The sequence below is a fragment of the Polypterus senegalus genome, chromosome 10 (genome assembly GCF_016835505.1).
Source record: "Polypterus senegalus isolate Bchr_013 chromosome 10, ASM1683550v1, whole genome shotgun sequence".
NCBI classification, from domain to species: domain Eukaryota; kingdom Metazoa; phylum Chordata; class Cladistia; order Polypteriformes; family Polypteridae; genus Polypterus; species Polypterus senegalus.
Genome location: NC_053163.1, coordinates 175,164,069 through 175,179,975, shown reverse-complemented (window position 1 = coordinate 175,179,975; position 15,907 = coordinate 175,164,069). Strand labels below are relative to the sequence as shown.

At 43.3% G+C, this 15,907-nt stretch overlaps 1 protein-coding gene across 2 annotated transcripts in view; it reads right to left on the bottom strand.

Annotated features, from left to right (window-relative positions):
- The window catches only part of LOC120536321 (protein FAM163A-like), a 117,180-nt gene extending 108,736 nt beyond the window's left edge, over positions 1 to 8,444 (bottom strand). The window contains exon 1 of one of the 2 annotated variants that reach the window (XM_039764645.1): positions 7,737 to 8,444. The gene's annotated coding sequence lies outside the window, so the exon portion shown is untranslated. Of the gene's footprint in view, positions 1 to 4,930; positions 5,034 to 7,736 lie in introns of those variants that run through there. The other variant, XM_039764646.1, reaches the window with a different exon arrangement.
- Positions 8,445 to 15,907: the final 7,463 nt, after the last annotated feature.

Sequence of the window (15,907 nt, the reverse complement as noted above, 5' to 3'; positions counted from 1 at the left end):
TTGGATTTATAACGAAACAAAATTATAAATTGTAAATTAGTTGTTTATCTTTCTAGAAATTATTATCGGTGTAATGTTTATGTGTATTTTTGTTATTGCTTCATAAATTTCAAATGCTGTCTCTGATGCCGTCACAGAAGGACAGTCTGGAAATTATTTTTGAAGCATTTGTGGATAAAAATCAGAGAATTTTACTTTTCTCATTCATGAGTGATATTTTTCTGAACCCTGCTGCTTACATGCAAATTGTACTGAGCCTTTTGGCCAATTAGGCTGCCCCCAAAAATGTGCGGACCGCCCCTTCCGCCCGCCCCTAGCTACGCCACTGACTAAGTATTTGTAGTGAGTATCCATAAATTTGGACAAATCAGGAGGTGTACGACGCTGACCTTCATACCTGACTTGCTGACGTCACATGCCACACACTTCCTGTTGACCAGACCAAACAAAACCACAAAATGGTGGCACTCATTCCATAAACAGAATGGAACCACAGGAAAGTGTATTTGTTACCTAACACTATTAAGAATGTGTCTAAATAGAAAGTAAATGTATCCATATGGACGGCACGATGGCACAGTGGGTAGCGCTGCTACCTCGCAGTTAGGAGACCCGAGCTCGCTTCCCAGATCCTCCCTGCGTGGAGTTTGCATGTTCTTTCCGTGTCCGTGGGTTTCCTCCCACAGTCCAAAGACATGCAGGTTAGGTGTATTGGCGATTCTAAATTTTCCCTAGTGTGTGCTTGGTGTGTGTGTGTGTGTGTGTTTGCCCTGCGGTGGACTGGTGCTCTGCCTGGGGTTTGTTTCCTGCCTTGCGCCCTGTGTTGGCTGGGATTGGCTCCAGCAGACCCCTGTGACCCTGTAGTTAGGATATAGCGGGTTGGATAATGGCTAGATAGATAGATAGATAGATAGATAGATAGATAGATAGATAGATAGATAGATAGATAGATAGATAGATAGATAGATAGATAGATAGATAGATAGAACTGTGGTGGGCTGGCGCCCTGCCCGAGGTTTGTTTCCTGCCTTGCACCCTGTGTTGGATGGGATTTGCCCCAGCAGACCCCCGTGACCCCGTAGTTAGGATATAGCGGGTTGGCTAATGCATGGATGCATCCATTGTGTTTATTGGCCTACCAAACCCCTAAAACAATGCTTTGCTTATTTTAAAAGGTCAAGGAACGTATGCTAAAAAATTTAAAACACAAGTCACAATCGTGAAACACAAATTCACAAAATGAAAGAGCAGATGGCTGAATGGATTGATTTATTTTCAATTATGTGTATATTGTTGTCATCCATTTCATCCAGTCGTCATCTTCATGATCACGTCCAGTGGAAACTGCTCTTGTAATGTGGACAGAGTCGTAATGGAAAAGCTAACATAGAGCTTAAAAATGGTAAAAATTCAAGAAGACATGTGGAAACGTGGTCCTTTGTGGAGGAAGAAAAGACCGCTTTGGAGTCTTGCATCTGACTTCTTTGAATCTGTCATGAACTCACAGTGCTACATGTTGAAATGCTGTTGTAAAATATTAAATTACCACTTAGCCATCTGGGGCATAAATGTTACAAATGCACCAAAGTGTAAACAGCAGATTGCACTCGCCTAGAAGTACAACTCGCTCATCTCTTAGTGATGGAAAGTCAAGAAAATCTTATCAACAAAACCAAGGACGTGAAACCCAAAATGTAGTAAAGGGTCAGAAGCTGGAAACTTTTTGAGTAACCATACCCTCAGACAAACATCACGAAGGTACACCACAATAAAAAGACTTTGTCTCCTTTTCAGTGTTCATGGTATGGACCTCATTGAACTAATAGTGGAGAAAACGGAAAAAGAAGGAACAAGGCCACATGCAGTAAAGGGCTAGAACTTAGGGAATTGCATTTGCTTTTAAAGATCCTGCTGACTACGCTAGTGGTGATCAGTGGCTCCTGCTGTAAATGTGCACATTCGATCATGCAGCGTCTTCACTAAAGTCTTCAGACCCTTCACTTTTTACACATTTTGTTATGTTACAGCCTTGTGCTAAAATCGTTGAAATTTGTTTTCTCCCCCCCTTATCAAGCAACACTCAATACACCAGAATGGCAAAGCGAAAACAAGATTTTAGGAATTATTTCAAATGTATTAAAATAAAAAGGTGAAATATCCCATAGACATGAGTATTCAGACCCTTTACTCAGCACTTCGTTGAAGCCCCTTTGGCCACGATTCCAGCCTGTAGTCTTGTTGGCTTTCACATGAAAAGCTTCACACACCTGGATTTGGGGATTTTCTGTCATTCTTGATGGAAGATCATCTCAAGCTCTGTCAGGTTGGATGGAGACTGTTGGTGGACATCTATTTTCAGATCCAGAAGTCCAGAAGTGGTGCCAATTGTGACTGAAGTGGCGCATTCTCTGGGCACTGAAGGGCACCCCCTAGTCATTAAAGTCTAGTAATACTGTTTGGGTGCCATTTATGAAAGTTAAGGCTTGCGCTCTGGACACAGAAGGGAACAAAGGTCATTAAAATCTAATATTGACTACCGCTATGGACACAGAGGGGCACCTATACCACCTGCCCTGCACAGGTCGCCAAAAGGGCTACCACCAGGTGTGACTTTTACAATCAAGGCCAAACAGTTCATTCTTGGTTTGATTAGACCAGAGAACCTTGTATCTCACAGTCTGAGAGTCTTTTTGGTGTCTTTTTGTGAATTCCAAGCAGACTCTAATGTGTCATCTGTCCACACTGCCATAAAGCCCAAAATTAGTGGAGTGTTGCAGCAGTGGTTGTCCTCCTGGAAACTTCTTCCATCTTCATACAGGTTCTCTGGAGCTCAACAAGAGTGACCATCACATTTTTGGTCCTTCTCCCATGATTGCTCAGTCTGGCCGAGTAACCAGCTCTAGGAAGAGTTATGGTTTTTCCAAACTTATCCTACTTAAATATTAGATGAGTAAGTGAGCTCTTGAGAGTTATGGTTTTTCCAAACTTATCCTACTTAAATATTAGATGAGTAAGTGAGCTCTTGAGAGCTTTTAGCGCGGCAGAACGTTTTCATAACCATCCCCAGATCTGTTCCTCAAAACAGTCCTGTCTCTGAGCTCTGCAGGCAATTTATTCAATTTCATGGCTTGATTTTTGCTCTGACACAACATCGTCAGCTTTTGGATCTTCTAGAGACAAATGTGTGAATTTCTTAATCAGTCCAATGAATTAAATTGACTACAGGTGGACTCCAACCATGGTGGAGAACGGGGTCCCCAACTCCTGTCCTGGGGGGCCGCAGTGGCTGCTCGTTTTCATTCTAACCCTTTTCTTAACTGGTGACCAGTTTTTGCTGCTAATTAACTCCTTTTCCTTTCATTTTATTTGACTTTTTTTAAAGATTTATTCCTCTGAATTGCTTCATTTCTTTCCTTAAATGGCATTTAAACAGAAATGAAATGTGAAGTGAGTGAGCCAAGAGAAGACCAACTAAGTCAGGACCTGAAACTCCAACCATTTCCTTCATTAGGTGCCGATTCTTGTCGTTAATTAAACTCATTCTTTAATTCCACGGATTGTTGCTGCTCTCATTGTGCAATAGCAGACATTTCAGATATTGTCGATTTTCTCTTTTCTAAGAGCAGCGCTGTTAAAATGCTTTGTGGACCTGAGCAGATCAACATTCCTGAGACCTTCACCTTTCTTTATTTTCAGATATTGTATGATGGTCACAGTTTGCTGGTCCTGTTTTGGCTCATTTTGTATCTCATTATTGTTTGGCTGCCAATTAAGGAAAAAGAAATAATTGAGGGCTCTGAGTCTTCAGGAGCAAGTCAATTAAAATGAATGCAAAAGAGGTTAATTAGCAGCAAAAACAGGTCACTAATTAAGAAAAGGGTTCGAATGAAAACCTGCAGGCGCTGTGGCCCTCCAGGACCGGAGTTGGGGACCCCTGGTGTAGAAACATCTTGGTGACGATCAATACACTGGAAAGCACCTGAACCCAATTTCAAGTGCCACAGTTAAGGGTCTGAATACTTGTGTCAGTGTGATATTTCAGTTTTTTTGTTTGTAATACATCTACAAAAATGTCTAAAGTCCTGTTTTAGGAATATTGTGTGCTGATTGATAAGGGAAAAAGAAGAAATTTAAATGATTTTAGGACAAGGCTGCAACATAAGAAAATGTGTGAAAGGTGAGGGGGTCTGAAGATTTTCTGAAGGCTGCTGTGCGGCATCTCTTTGCAGCTCAAGAATGCGCACATTTACAACAGGAGCCATTGATCACTACTAGCGTAGTCAGCAGGAACAGAACTTTAAAAGCTGATGCAATCCCCTAAATTCTAGCCCTTGAATACGTGTGGCCTTATTTCTTCTTTTCCTTCTCCAGTGTGTGCGCCAGACTTGCCTGCCACACAATGGAAAGCGCATTATGTGTTGTGTCACACCGGATTACAAGAAGGCCGGAAAGTTAAAGGCATCCAGTCCCTTGTGGCGACCAGTCACAGTCTCTGTAATGGAGGACAGGACGAGGGGGTGGGAGAACGCACTGCACTTGCAAGCTTTTTACTTCAGGAAGTCATTTACAACTTCAGATTTGAAATGTAATTTAGAAACTCATTATAAAAACTCCATGACGTAGACTCCTTTCAAAATAAAAATCTTATAAAAGATACCAACTAATGAAACTGAGAACAAGCACCATGACTGATAATAGACAAAGGAGGTGTAGCCGTCCAATTCCAAACAGGAATTAGCACAAAATTATAATGCAATGCAAGACATGGCTCCATACTTAATGACATAGGAAACAGACGCCAAGAATATGAAAAAACAAGAGCCGTAAGGTATAAAAAAATAGCAAAACCCCAAAACTTAATGAAGTATGGGTGTGAGCCTTAATGGAATACTCCATTGAAAAACAATCTTTTCTTTTATATGTTACTTACCCCGTGTAGCTTGTACTGATGGACGAGCAATTTCTAATCAGCTTTGATTTCAAAAAGCTTTGATAGAATGAGTGACCAAAATAAAAAAGTCCTAGAAAAAAATCTGACGCTCCTCATGTCGCATAATCCACACATCACGTCATCCACTGTCACAAACACTTGTGTGCTTACCAAAATATTCTTAAATAAACCACAGCTGGAAAACACTCTGAACAATGAAAGTGGAACGCATGCAGACATTTACAGAGCGCCTTCTCCCTGTATTTATTTGCTGTTTCATTCTTTTTTTATGAATTCTTATATTTCATATTTTGACATATTTTCTGTTATGTTTGTATTTATGTGCTGTCTTTTCAAAGGAGCCTCCATTCCTTAGTGGGTGCAGTGCCAGGAGGCGGAGCCTCCTTCATGTCACTGGTTGTGGCTCCTCCCCCTGCCTTGACGAGAAGTTCAGACAAAAGACGCCAGCAGCAGTGCATGGGATGTGAGGAAGACGATTGAGGGCTTTGTTTTAAGGGTGGGATTACTGAATTTTGACATTTTGGGTTTTATGATATTTATATAAAGCACCTACTCTTTGTGATAAATTGTTTTTATATAGTGCCTTTTACATACATTTCTATTATATAGCATCTTTCACATCAGTATACACACACATTGTGGCAAGTGGCTAGGGGTGGTACCCAGCCAGGACACCCAGGAGGGCTTATCCCTCCTCCAGACCATGAGGGGTGCCATTGTGGGGAACAGCCCGGACACAGACAGGTAGACTTCGTTCAAGCACCACAACACGTTTATTTACAAGGATGACACACACAACCCACTCTACCCCAAAGCCCAGGCCTCTTCTCACACTGCCTTTCTCTCAGGTCCTCCTCCACTCCTCTCCTCTGAGCTCCGTCTTTCTCCGCTCCGGACTCCAGCCATCGAAAGGAGGGAAGCGGCCCCTTTTAAGCTCACCCAGATGTGCTCCAGGTGCCTCCCGATTAGCTTCTGTCGGCCCTTCTGGGTGTTGCGGAAGTGCTGAGGGCCAGGGCACCACAGGCATTGGGGCACCCCCTGGCGGTGACCACGGGCCCCTATAGCTCCGTTCCCGTGGTCCCCAAAGCCACCAGGGCGGTCACCCCTCGCGGTCCTCCAGTCCTCCTGGGCGTCCTGGCTGGGTACCACCCCCAGTCGCTTGCCACAACATACATAACTGAATTTATTATATAGTACCTTCCACATCCATCTTTATTATATAGTGCCTTTCCTATCTATGTTATATTGTATCCATCTTTTTATATGTCTATATTGTATCTAACAAGTTTAATATCCATCTGATACGTGTGGCTTACATACATTTGGCCATACTGGACTGAGTGCCCATAATTAATTCTCCATTGTATATAGTGACTCTTGTATATTCTGTATATATACAGTATATCATTCATACAGTGAGTATTATTCTCCATCTATCGTCCAAATTACTTTTTCCGTTACAGGATTGAGGGCGCCTGTCCTGGCAGGCACACAATCGTGGGTGAGAGGTCAATGGACTGCCACAAACCCTCAACACACAGTCTAGCGGCCCAGTAATTAAACTGAAGAGACACCGAGAGACTGCACACTGTCACTGGCTCAGCCCCTCCTGGATCCATGGCCACTGAGCATTCTGCCTTTTCATTGAACATTCAGTACATTACTTCCATTTTCTAAATCCTGTTCATTCAAATTCAAGGTGGCAGGGAGCTGGGGCCCATTCCAGCAGCGTGGGCTACTCCTGAAACAAGTCCTTTCGTGGGGCCAGTTCAGAATCATCAATCAGCCTAACTGCAGATTTTTTGGATGCAGGAGAACATCAGCGTCATCAGGGAAAGCCCACAATGACATGGTGGCCGCAAGCCAGTGACAGGACAGGACTAAGAATGAAAAGCAGGTCCCTGGAAGGGTGAGGCAGCAGCCCTTACCACTGTGCCACCTGACTGAAATGCTACAAATGATTTATTCTTTTCCTTTCTAGATTCATTTCATGTTCCTGCATATTCCAACACAGGGTCGTGGAGGGTGGGCTTGGGGCAGAAAGAGTATGTCCTGAGAGCTCTGGACACAAGGCATGGTGGGCTCAACCCCCAGACCAGGTGCCAGTCCATTGTAGTGGACAGTGACTCATGCATGGCCAGCCTACACATCGGTGGGAGGTTACAGTGGTGTACATGGAGGGCCCACACAGAAATGGGGATGATGTGTAAGCACAAGACCAAGGCTGCCCAATAAGCCACACTGAACCAGTGACACCAGACTAGCTGGACTCTGAGTGTATGGGCATATTTGTATCACACACACACACACAATTCAAGTGGATCTCATCCTGGCCAGATCACTTTGATCAAGCCAACCTTGAAGAGATGAGCTGAAGGAGATGAGCCTTTAGCACGGGTGGGTGGTACGTGACGTAGCCGCACACCTCTCTAGACTAAATTAACGTGAAATGTGACCGAAGAACGGGAGAAACGCCGATATTAATCCATATCTTTATGTCCCTTATCCAAAGAGCTCGTCTTCGTTAAGTGTTCACATCGCATTCGTTCGGAGCCACGGCTGCTCCGGGCGAAATGAATTAAATCTCCCTGAAAGTCAAAGCGTCCATGTCGGTAACCTCCTGGGAAGCAAAAAAAAACTGCCTAGAAAGTAAATCTGTCAACGAACACCGCGTCAGCCCTCATCATGCCCAACACTGGCAAGGAGAGACAGGGAGAGACACCCAAACATCGGCAAAGTAAAAGCGCGACCGACGGCGGAGACAAATGAAACGCGTGCCTCTTACCTTTTCAACAGTCGGCTGTTTTCACCTCTTGTGACCGGGCAGCTGCGGCTTTTAAACGCTTAGGAAAGCGACGTGATCGCACGGTTAATGCAGGGCTGTGCGACTCACAGAAGCGTTTTAACCCTCTCCATCGTGCGCCTTCTTCCTCCGGCTGCTGCGATCTCGATTCTCCCGGAGCGCAAAACAGACAGAAAAATGAAAGAGTATAATCCAAACAGCGGGCAGCATTAAAAGAGTCCCCGCGCGGTCCTAAAAGAAAAGGTTTTTCAAATGTCCTTAAAAATCAGTTTTAACGAACACCCATCCCGAATTCCAAGATTTGCACCAAGGGTGCGAAACGTGAGCCAGCAAATAAATAAAAAATAAATAAATAAACAAATACTTGAAAAGAAAATCAGCCACAATTGCCGTTACTTTCCCCTATGTGTGTCGGACAACATATGAACTCCATTCAAAAACGCTCATCCGTAAAAGTAAAAAGTAAAAAAAAAGAAATAACTTTTCTCTCCTCCGATTCCCAGATGAGTCCTGCGTCGCTAGAAAAAAATGAAATGAAACGGGAAGGAAGCCGAAGATGATTCGGAGTCGGCGACGGTAGCGGGGCTGATCGCGCTCGGAATCGCGTTGCAGGTTGTAAATCCAAAGAGGCTGCGCTGAGTGTCGCGTCGCGCCGAAGACGAGCACAAGTCTCTCGATCGCGTCCGCGGGGAATGGCTGCGGGGCACAGCTGGAGCGGCGGCTAATCGTGTTACGCAACATCTGTCTCCCAGATGATGGATCAGCCCATCCGTGTCAGAGGCGCTGCTGCTCCGCGCCGTCCACTTTTTGGCACGGCGGAGCCCTTCGCGGGTCAAAAGGTCATATTTTTATTAATATTATTACTTGTTAGGCTGCCTATTAGAAATAAATCAATTTTACTTAGTAAAGTATTAGCTTGGTAACCCTATTTGGATTATATAGAGAAATGGCAATATTAAAGTAGCGTACTGGTGATCCGTTCGCTGAACACAGGTGGGTTATTATTATCCATCCATCCATTATCCAACCTGCTATATCCTAACTAGAGGGTCACGAGGGTCTGCTGGAGCCAATCCCAGCCAACACAGGGCGCAAGGCAGGAAACAAACCCCGTTCAGGGCGCCAGCACACCGCAGAAGTTATTATTAGTATGGTATAAAAGGAATACATTTAAAAAGTTTATTTATAGAGGCTGATAGCATATACAGTAGGCGTGCACTTTAATGGTTGTGGTACATAAAGAAGAAAATATTTATTTCTATGGCACCTTTTCACATATATAGATATATATATATATATGGAGTCTGCATGTTCTTCCCGTGTCTCTGCTTGGGTTTCCTCCCACTGTCCAAAGACATGCATGTTAGGTGAGTTGGTGTGGCTACCTTGGCCAAAAACATAATGAGTGTTTGGTGTGTGTGTTTGTTTGCCCTGCAATGAAGTGGCACCCTATTCAGGGTTTGTGCCTGCCATGCACCCTATAGGCTTGCGGGGACAGATGCCAGCCACCTGCAATGGTGATGCTGGTCTGGATTAAGCGGGTTGGAAAATGACATGACATTTTCACACCCGAGTGTGAACTCCCAGTGCTTTTCAGTGAAAATCAAATTACAATAAAAAGCGGTATGGAATTATCCATTGTAATAACGAGACAAAAACACAGAAAATGGTTTGAGGGTACGACCACTGCCAGTTATTTTGCTCCTTAGGCCAAGCTTCTTAGTGCGCCAGCCGACTGTTAGCTAACCTGTGCGGCTGGGTCCCCCACCATGTGGTCTGTGCCCTAGGTGAATGCCTAATTCACTTTATTGGTGGCGCCAGCCCTGGGTACCATCTTGGTAACCCCACATACTTTTAAGTTTGAGCAAGAACATTACAGACAAGAGTACAATACAGAGCTGAGGTAAGGAAATGGTGGCGTGGCTAAGGAAGAGTGCTGGAAGGAAGGGGCAGGTCCAGGAAGTGACCTCACTGCTGGTCAGTTAGTCAGTCAGCTGGACTGCAGAGGGAGAAAGACAGAAAGGATTAGAGAACAGCGCCATCCCCTGGTGTGGTGGGTAATCACATTTACTCAAACCTGCAAGCTCTCTCCATGCGCACGTTCATGAACACCATGCAGTACATCAAAGTAAATTTCACTTGAGGTGATACTGCAGGAAATCATTCAGTGGAATATTTTGCAATACAATGCAACTGATTTTACTGCGCAATAATATACAATCAAACACATTAGAATATTTATCATTAGTGAAACACACACACCTATGGTCCTGACATAAAACAAAAAACTTAAAAATAATGAGCCAATTATTTCTGGTGGTTCATATAGAGCAAATTAAACTTTTCCATTTTGGCAACGTATTCTTTTGTTTACACCATTAAAAAATACAGAGTAACACCGATCACGTTTTTAATCAAACTTTCCCAGCCAGTGCCCTTCAAACACACAGCGATCTAAGAATTTTGGGTGGGGGTTTAATTTTGGTTTGATTTGTTAAATTTGACTTGAATGTATGGAATGTTATATGATTCTAATTAAAATGAAATAAAGAATTTAAAAGCAATCCTTGCATCAGGCTGGAAGTCTCTGGTATTAGACAATGTTGTCATTTGTCACCTCGCACTTCTCTCTTGTTCTCGTTCATGCATTGTGTATCCCAGACTTTGTCTTGTATGCCTATGGGCCACCATGTTGCTCCATATTAAGGGTTACTTCTTGCTTGGCTATAGTGCTTTAGTGTCTTGTCTTCTTGTTCTTCATCAGTTATTTGCCTTCTGCGATTTGCTTGACGCTTAGCAGATGTTGCCACTCTTTTCATTCTTCCTCCTATTATGGTTATTAGCACTATTTTTTTGTTTGTTTGTTTTGTTTTTGTGATCACATGACCATCAGTCAATTTGCCATCCGTCATGCATGTTTAATGAAGTTTCATGTTCAATAATCAAATACAATAAATTCAAATATAGGATTTTTTTTTTCAAGATGATTGTTTTTGGAAAATTAAAGTAAGAAACCTTTTGAGTTAGGGAAGCAGTTGTGTGACTCAACGAAAGACTGAACACATACTTGACAATCTTCTTGATTATCAGCATATATTTCTCTGATTTTGTCATTCTTGCATTCTATATCCCACACTTGACGCCCTACATATGTTGCTAGTGGTCTTCTTCCTATTACTGTGTTCTTCGTCACATAATTGGACTCTGTGATTTGCTTTACATTCCTCAGATGCCACCGTTCTTCCTCTTCCTATTATGGCGTGCTTCATCACCGAATCGATCTCTACGATTTGCTCAATGCGCAGCAGATGCTGCTGCTCGTTTTATTCTTCTTTTTATTGTACTGGTTAGCACTTTGTTTTTCAAACAATTTCCTATAAACACACAACCACAGCTCACTTTGCCATCTTTAATGCATGTTTATCGAGGTTCAATGTGCAGTGATCAATAAATTGCTCCTTATTAGCAATAAGATGCTATGGCAGATGACCTGGGATCCTGCCCCACTGGGATGCCTGGAAGAAGGACGGACCGGGAGAGGGGCACTATCTTTTCCTGGATTCCATCAGGGCCATGGAAATGGAGCTGGGAAGCTCAACCCTGTGGGGACCCGTGGCCTGGACGGTCCTAGAGCCCTGAAGGACAGCACTTCCGCCACACCAGGAAGTTCTGCCGGACCAGGAACTGTGTACGCCCGGGGTGCTTCTGGGTGCAAGGGCAGCACTTCTGCCACACTAGGAAGTGCTGCCGGAAGTCCATCACCGATTACCTGGAGCAGATCCTGGGGCGTGATAAAAGGAGCCGGAGTCGGGAGGGAGAAGATGGAGCTTGCGAGAGAGGAGTGGAGGCGGCCGAAGAGAGGAAAAGGACTGAGTTAGTGTGGTGTTTTGTGCACCGTCGTTGGCTTTGTGTTGTTGTGTCGCAAAATAAGCTGTGAGTGTTGTGGACATCTGGAGTCGTGTCTCTCTGTGGCCAGGCTATCTTTTACAATGCAAATGACGAAGGAGCCAGCAGTTCTCCATCTAGCTTGTCTCCATTTCCACCTGTGTGTATTCACCAGAAGGAAACTAAAGAGAAAGTGAAGAACTGAAAATGACTCATCCGTGTTAGGTTTCAAATCATTTGGATAATACACGTATCATAAGAAAGAGGGAAAAAAAATCTATGATTTAAGAATGAACTGACATGGTGGAGTAAAAACACTAACCAGCCATGAAATTAAATCAGATCTCTTATTGGTGAGAATTGGCTTCTAATTAAACAACTGGGTTGGAGCAAAAACCAGCAGCCACTGCGGCCCTCCAGGATGGGAGTTGGCCACCCCTGCTCTAGTAGCTCTCGTCTTCTAAGCCCGGCTAGTGAAGACCACTCTGGCTGTTCACCTCCCAGTGGAGCTTGGAATCAAATATTCATTTACTGAATGCTTTTAGTTGAACTCCTAGCTTAATTACATGTTGTTTTTGGTCAAGTTGATGCCCTCAGCCTGAAGACGTAACCCATTTATCCATCCAGCGTCCATTACTTAACCAGGTTGATTGCATTTGGGGACACAAGAGAACAGCAGCCGTTTACGGCCCAATAAACAAACGCAAGTCAGCCGAGCCACCGCCAGCCACGTTTGTTTTTACTTTCTGTCTCTTTCAAATGTGAACACCAACAACTGCTCCTGTAGGTTTCTATTGAAAAAAAAAAAGGCTGTCAAGAATGTGCGTTTCAGAGAAACCATTCCTTTAATTGAGCCCACAGCACTTGACAAACAGTGCCCTCCATTATCTTTAGGAGAAAGACACATTTTTTTTCCTTCATTTGCTCCTCTGCTCCTCAGTTTAAAATTACAAATCCAACAATTCAGCCATCGTGATTAAAGTGCACATCATAGACTTTCATTTAAGGGGATTTTTTGACATTTTGGTCACACATTACAGGGCACCATAAAGTTTAGGACACAGCAGGGCTAATAAAGCTGCCATAGTGTGAACTTTGTCTCGTATCCCTCACATGTAATGACTGCCTGAAGTCTCCGATTCACAGACATCGCCAGGTGCTGAGGGTCTTCTCTGGTGAGGAAGCCTCTAATGTGGCCATCTTGTTTCGGGGGGGCTTGTCCCCTTAAGGTTTCTCTTTGGCATATGAAAGACCTGCTCAATTGGATTGAAATCGGGTGACTGGCTTGGCCATTCAAGAATGTTCTATTTTTTAGCTTTGAAAAACTCCTGTGTTGCCTCAGCAGTGTGTTTGGCTCATCACCTTGTTGTCAGATGAAGTGCCGTCCAGTGAGTTTGGAGGCATTGACTGAATTTGAGCAGATCAGATGTTTCTACACACCTCAGAATTCATTGTGCCATCAGCAGTTCATCATCAATGAAGAGAAGTGTGCCAGGACCTGTGGCAGCCACACATGCCCAAGTCATAACACCTCTAGCACCACCGTGTTTAACAGATCAGGTGGTCTGCTTTGGCTCTCAGGCAATTCCTTTTTGTCTCCACACTTTGTCATCACTCTGATGAGGTTCATCTTTGTCTCTTCTGTCCACAAGATCTTTACCCAGAATTCTGCAGGCTCTTTGAAGTCCTTTGTCACAAACTGTAATCTGGCCATCCTGTTTTGTGGTCTGCACCTTGCAGTGTGTTCTCTGTTTTTCTTATCATGAAGTCTTCTGCTCATAGTCGTCTCTGAAACACACACATCGGACCCCTGAAGACTGTTTCGGGTCTGTCAGACAGGCATTGGGGGCTTCTTCTTGACCACATTCTGTCCTCAGCAATGGAAGTCTTCCTTGGCCTACCAGTCCCTTTGTGATTACTGAGCCCACCAGTGTGTTCTTTCTTCTTCATGACATTCCAGACAGTTGATTTCAGTCATCCTCATTCCCGATGTCTCCAGTGGTTTTATTCTTCTTTTTCTGCCTCATTATGTCTTCTTTGACTTTTATTGGCACAGCTCTTCTCCTGTTGTTGTATAATGGTAACTACAGACTCCAAAGGGTAGAAGCAAGCAGAGGTATCTTAGGAAGCCATGAAACCCATCTGAGGAATCACAAACATCTGGGACACCAAACATTATGGTGCCCTGAAATGGGGGGACCACTGAGAAAAAGTGTTGTGTGACTAAAATATATGGAAAAGTCCTCAAATGAAAACCTGCAGGCAAAGTGTAGAAACATCTCAAGGATGATTAATGTAACTGGAAGGTACCTGTGCTGAATTTCAAGTGTCATAGTGATATTTCAGTTTTCTATTTTTAATACATTTGAAAAAATGTATAAAACCCTGTCTTCTCTTTGTCAGTCGGGGATATCGAGTATTAATTGATGACAGAAAAAAAAGTGAAATGCTTTTAGCATAAGGCTGCACTACATTTGTGCTTGAAAGTTTGTGAACCCTTTAGAATTTTCTATATTTCTGCATAAATATGACCTAAAACATCATCAGATTTTCACTCAAGTCCTAAAAGTAGATAAAGAGAAACCAGTTAAACAAATGAGGCAAAAATATTATACTTGGTCATTTATTTATTAAGGAAAATTATCGAATATTACATATTTGAAGGTGGCAAAAGTATGTGAACCTTTGCTTTCAGTATCTGGTGTGACCCTCCTTTGCAGCAATAACTGCAACTAAACATTTCCGGTAACTTTTTCTCATTCCTGCACACCAGCTTGGAAGAATTTGAGCCCATTCCTCCGTACAGAACAGCTTCAACTCTGGGATGTTGGTGGGTTTCCTCACATGAACTGCTCACTTCAGGTCCATCCACAACATTTTGATTGGATTAAGGTCAGGACTTTGACTTGGCCATTCCAAAACATTCACTTTATTCTTCTTTAACCATTCTTTGGTAGAACGACTTGTGTGCTTAGGGTCGTTGTCTTGCTGCATGACCCACCTTCTCATGCGATTCAGTTCATGGACAGATGTCCTGACATTTTCCTTTAGAATTCTCTGATATAATTCAGAATTTATTGTTCCATAGATGAAGGCAAGCCGTCCTGGCCCAGATGCAGCATAACAGGCCCAAACCATGATACTACCACCACCACCACCATGTTTCACAGATGGGATGAGGATCTTATGCTTAATGCAGTGTTTTTCTTTCTACAAGCATAACGCTTTTCATTTAAACCAAAAAGTTCTATTTTGGTCTCATACGTCCACAAAACAGTCTTCCAATAGCCTTCTGGTTTGTCCACGTGATCTTTAGCAAACTGCAGACGAGCAGCAATTTTTTTGGAGAGCAGTGGCTTTCTCCTTGCAACCCTGCCATGCACACCATTGTTGTTCAGTGTTCTCCTGATGGTGGACTCATGAACATGAACATTAGCCAATGTGAGAGAGGCCTTCAGTTGCTTAGAAGTTATCCTGGGGTCCTTTGTGACCTCGCTGACTATTACACGCCTTGCTCTTGGAGTGATCTTTGTTGGTCGACCACTCCTGGGGAGGATAACAATGGTCTTGAATTTCCTCCATTTGTACACAATCTGTCTGACTGTGGATTGGTGGAGTCCAAACTCTTTAGAGATGGTTTTGTAACCTTTTCCAGCCTGATGAGCATCAACAACTCTTTTTGTGAGGTCCTCAGACATCTCCTTTGTTCGTGCCATGATACACTTCCACAAACATGTGTTGTGAAGAGCAGACTTTGATAGATCCTGTTCTTTAAATAACACAGGGTGCCCACTCACAGATGATTGGCATCCCACTGATTGAAAACACCGGACTTGAATTTCACCTTCAAACTAACTGATCATCCTAGAGGTTCACATACTTTTGCCACTCACAAATATGTAATATTCCATAATTGTCCTTAATAAATAAATCTACCAAAGAATGGTTAAAGAAGAATAAAGTGAATGTTTTGAAATGGCCAAGTCAAAGTCCTGACCTTAATCCAATCGAAATGTTGTGGAAGGACCTGAAGCGAGCAGTTCATGTGAGGAAACCCACCAACATCCCAGAATTGAAGCTGTTCTGTACGGAAGGAATGGGCTAAAATTCCTCCAAGCTGGTGTGCAGAAATGAGCAAAAGTTACCGGAAACGTTTAGTTGCAGTTATTGGTGCAAAGGGGGGACACAGCAGATACTGAAAGCAAAGGTTCACATACTTCTGCCACTCACAAATATGTAATATTCGATCATTTTCCTCAATAAATAAA